The 5,031-nt window shown below is 53.4% G+C and overlaps 1 non-coding gene across 1 annotated transcript; it reads right to left on the minus strand.

Moving 5' to 3' along the window:
• Positions 1-478: 478 nt before the first annotated feature.
• LOC120867477 lies at positions 479-600 on the minus strand. Its single transcript, XR_005721905.1, has one exon. It is a non-coding gene; the product is annotated as a small nucleolar RNA SNORA26 (small nucleolar RNA).
• Between the last annotated feature and the right edge of the window lie 4,431 nt (positions 601-5,031).

Genomic DNA, 5,031 nt, shown 5'->3' on the forward strand with positions numbered 1-5,031 from the left:
TGCTTCGTTTACTATGTAGTCTCCTGCGTGACTGCTACTGCTTCCATTTTTACTAATTTATTATTCCTAGTTGCGTGAAGGACATGTTCATGGAGAGCAACTCAAGCTGAAGCCCTCGTCTCTCCCGGTGGCCCTGGCCCATCAGCGCTCCCAGGGGTACCACCCTCAGCACTGCATGTCCTTCAACCGTTTTCAGTTGTCCTGTTCACTCCTCTCCTCTGCAGTTATACTGCTTTTTCCTGGAGACATACCTGCTGGAGCTTGCCCTTGCTCGAAGACCACTGCGTAAGGTTTTAAGTACAAACTCAGCCTTGCCCATTAGGCTCCCAAATGATCTTGCCCTTAACGCCTTACACCTGATCTAGTCTTGGGACAAACCGGATTCCTTAGAAACGATGCTTTCCTGACTCCGTGCCTTTGCTCAGGCTAGTCTTTCTACCTGGAGTATCTACTTCTTTTTTTTTTTTTCCCCGCCTTCAGCTGTGACTCCAGCCAGGATCCAAAGAGGAGTTCCACGGTCTCTTCTCTGGATTTTATGGAGACTGTCTTTACCTTTCTGTGTTAGCCTCCTAAGGCACTGCATCAACCTTAAAAGGGCACAGGAAAAGGGTGTGGAGGGCCTTCTTTCATCCTCATTTGCCTCCAGTTCCACCTGCCCACCCCACCTCTTTTTTTTAAAAAAAAAATTCATAGTTTTCTTGTTTGGTTATAATTTTTTTTTTTTTTTGGCTATACTGGGTCTTTGTTGCTGCATGGGCTTTCTCTAGTTGTGGTGAGAGGGGTCCACTCTCCAATTGTGGTTTGTAGAAGGCAACGGCACCCCACTCCAGTACTCTTGCCTGGAAAACCCCATGGACGGAGGAGCCTTGTGGGCTGCAGTCCATGGGGTCGCTAAGAGTCAGACATGACTGAGCGACTTCACTTTCACTTTTCACTTTCATGCATTGGAGAAGGAAGTGGCAACCCACTCCAGTGTTCTTGCCTGGAGAATCCCAGCGGCGGGGGAGCCTGGTGGGCTGCCGTCTATGGGGTCGCACAGAGTCGGACACGACTGAAGCGACTTAGCAGCAGCAGCAGCAGGTTTCCTATTGCAGCGGCTCTAAGATGCGCAAATTTCAGTGACTTGGCACACGGGCTCAGTAGTTGAGGCTCCCAGGTTCGAGAGCACAGGCTCAGTCCTCGTTGCACGTGGGATCTGCCTCCACCAGGGATGGAACCCATGGCTCCTGCACTGGCAGGCCGATATTTACCACTGAGCCTCCAGGGAAGTCCCTTGCTGTGCTGGGCTTAGTTCTCAGTCGTGTTTGGCTCTGTGACCCCATGGACCGTAGCCCGCCAGGCTCCTCTGTCCATGGGGATTCTCCAGGCAAGAATACTGGAGTGGGTCGCCATGCCCTCCTCCAGGGGATCTTCCCAACCCAGGGATCGAACCTGGGTCTCCCGCATTGCAGGCGGATTCTTTACCAGCTGAGCCATCAGGGAAGCCCCTACCTGCCCAGCTTCAACATCACTTTCCTGATGCTTCTCTATCTTTTGGAAACTTTTGCTGACCTTCTATTTTGGTGAGTACTCGGCGCTGAGTTGAGTTTTGGGTCACGTCACTTGGAGGCCACGAGGCCAGACTGTAAGCTGTAAATGAACGGTAAAGGAATGGGCTGTACCTTGTTCCTTCCTGAGTCTGGAGGAGATGGAGCGCAGGGCTCAGTTTCCGCTCAACCCGAGGGTTAATTCGGGAACTTGCTCCGAGCGGCGGAACGGGCGCACTTCCTGCTGTGGACACAAGATGGCAGCATAGACCAGGCTTCAGAACAGGTGAGGCTCCCGCCCCTCCCATGTTCCCGGGTCTTCCCTGCACTCAAGCCCCTAAAAAGTAACCCGGTTCCCTCGAAGTGTGTGGAGGAGAGTCGTCTCTCTAGGACTGGGGGCGTCTGTTCTGGGGTGGGAGGCCTATAGCGAGGGTGTGCGTGGGCTTCTTGTACCGCCCCCTCCCAAGGTCCGTTTTCCAAGGGAGACCCTGGTAGGACCGAAGGAGCATCGGGGAGGGGGTGGCAGGTTTGGTCCCAGTTCTGCACTGCGGCCTCGGGCAAGTGTCTGTGTGCTAGAAACGGACTGATCACAAAGTCCAGCTCGCGGCAAATGCCCACGAAGACTCCACTTTCGGCTCTCTTCAGTCCCCTTGCCCCAGTTTTTCGGAAGGCGAAATGATGATTGCACTAATCATCTGACGGTCACCACACTCTCTGGTTTTCCGGGATTCTGTGTGGCCCAGAAGAGGGGCAAGGTGCCAGAAGAGGGGCAATGTTGGAACAGGGAGGGGACTTTATTTTCGACTTTTGGCTGCACTCAAGGCATGTGGGACCTTAGTTCTCCCACCAGGGATCCCACCCCCGCCCCCTGCATTGGAAAGCAGAGTCTTAACTGCTGGACAGCCAGGGAAGACCCCATTTGCTATTGCTGTTTATTATTGGAGTCCTTTCCGCTCCAACATTGGACCATTGAGACCAACTGAGAAAGCAGGGGCAGGACGGTGTAGATTTAGGGATGTCTGAAATGGGTCTGCCTGAGGGGAAGGGCAAAGATGTCTGGAGAGGGTCAGGGACAGCCTGGGGCTTCCCTGGGGCGAGGAGTTGTGTGGTGAAGGGGCGGGATTACCCCCAGCAGTTCTCAGGGAGAGCTGGGTCGGTAGAGACTGCGTGTCCTTCCACCTCTTCCCGGGGCACGCAACGACGAGTCTGCCCAGCAGAGGGCGCCGCGAGCACGCGGAGCCCAGCCTTGAACTTCCTGCAGCTTCGTAGTTCGGTTCAGTTCAGTCGCTCAATTGTGTCAGACTCTTTGCGACCCCATGGACTGCAGCACGCCAGGCTTCCCTGTCCATCACCAACTCCCGGAGCTTGCTCAAACTCATGTCTATCGAGTTGGGGATGCCATCCAACCATCTCATCCTCTGTCGTCCCCTTCTCCTCCTGTCTTCAATCTTTCCCAGCATCTGGGTCTTTTCCAATCAGTCAGTTCTTCGCATCAGGTGGCCAAAGTATTGGAGTTTCAGCTTCAGCATCAGTCCTTCCAATGAATATTCAGGACTGATTTCCTAATGGACTTGTCTTCTGGGCCGCTGCCCTTGAAGCCTGGCATGCTGCAGTCCATGGGGTCACGAAGAGTCGGACACGACTAAGTGACTGAACAACAACCACAACCCTCACCTGGGATGTGATGGGAGTGAGGATGCTGCTGGCTAAGCTGGGGAGCTGTGGGCATTGTTACCATTTGTAATTGTGCTAGCTTATGTCCCAAGTGGCAATTGTGGGTTTGCCTGTAATCAGTAATCATTCATTCACTCATTTATTTATTCAGTTCACACTATTGCACACCCACTGAGTGGCAGGCACTGTAGTGGGAGTGAAGTGGCAAACAAGGAGTGTGCCCTGATGACCAACACCTACCACCCGTGTCACAGGTCAGCCTGAGGTGCTGGGGGAGCACCCGGGAGGGGGAGCACGTCCTGCCTCCATTCCTGTAAGTGCGCCCACTCCGAGGTGAGCAGGGTTATGCTTCTTACACAGAGGAGAGAACTGAGGTTCAGAGAGGTTACGTAAGATGCCCAAAGTCACACAGCCTTCAAGGGGATGAGCTGGGATTTGCACCTGGAGCCTTCCCCCTATGCCTTGTGAGGCTGCCTCCCTCAGGGAAGAGCAAGTGAGGCTGTGAAGGGGTGAGAGGCTGTTCTGAGGCCTCTGCCTATGCATGGCCTGAGCAGGACAGGAGCCTGTGGGCAGGGGAGCATGCAGCTGGCTGACTCATCCCAGAATGAATGGCTTTGCAGCAATCAGAACTGCCCAGTCATGGAAGGGTGAACCTGAAGAGCAGAAGTGATTTGCCTCTTTGCGGGCCTTGCAGGGGCTGCCGGTAGACCCTGGTGGACACAGCCTGGCACAGTTCCCTTCAGCCTCCAGCCTCGTCTTGCCTCCTCTCCCAGCTGTTCTCTGTGTTCCTGCCTTTCCGGCCTTCCTTCAGCAACTTGTTGGGCACACATACCTCTGGGCCTTTGCACATGCACACTCCCTCTTGTCTGGCTAACTCACCCGCCTTCAGGCCGTTCCAAGCATTCTCCGATGCCTTGAGTGCTGCTCTGCTGGTTTAAGCTTCTCCATTCCCCCTAAATATGCCTCTTCATGCCTTACTGATCTTTCCCAGGTAGCTCAGTAGTAAAGAATATGCCTGCCAATGCAGGAGACACAAGAGACGCAGGTTCAATCCCTGGGTTGGGATGATCTCCTGGAGTGGGAAATGGCAACCCACTCCAGTATTCTTGCCTGGAGAATCTCATGGACAGAGGAGCCTGGTGGGCTACAGCCATAGGGTTGCAAAGAGTCAGACACGACTGAAGTGACTTAGCACTTAGCATGCATGCCTTACAGAAATTAACGGGTAATACTCGTCCCCGCTGGACTGTCACATGTACCTGTCAGAACACTGTCTTGTTCTCAGTGCAGTGGGGTGCCTCCTTTGGTGCTCAAGAAAGGTTTCTTGAAAGAATTAATGAGGAATGAATGAAGGTAAGAAAGAATGAAAGAAGCACGCAAAGCCCAAATGCATGGTCAGGAGATTTGGGTCAGTTGATGATCTTTCAAGTATCTTCCTGCCACCCTCTGGCTGCAGCTCTTGTTCCTTGCTCAGGGCACCCCCTTCACCAATGCCCACCCTCCCTCCCCGAGTCTCAAAGACACAATTAACACCTAATGTTTTTAAGCATCTGGACACCCTTACAGTTCAGTTCAGTTCAGTCACTCAGTCGTGTCTGAATCTTTGCAACCCCATGAATTGTAGCACGCCAGGCCTCCCTGTTCATCACCAACTCCCGGAGTTCACTCAGACTCACGTCCATCGAGTCAGTGATGCCATCCAGCCATCTCATCCTCTGTCGTCCCCTTCTTCTCCTGCCCCCAATCCCTCCCAGCATCAGAGTCTTTTCCAATGAGTCAACTCTTCTCATGAGGTGGCCAAAGTACTGGAGTTTCAGCTTCAGCATCATTC

Source organism: Oryx dammah, unplaced genomic scaffold, assembly GCF_014754425.2.
Source record: "Oryx dammah isolate SB20612 unplaced genomic scaffold, SCBI_Odam_1.1 HiC_scaffold_8, whole genome shotgun sequence".
Lineage (NCBI taxonomy): Eukaryota > Metazoa > Chordata > Mammalia > Artiodactyla > Bovidae > Oryx > Oryx dammah.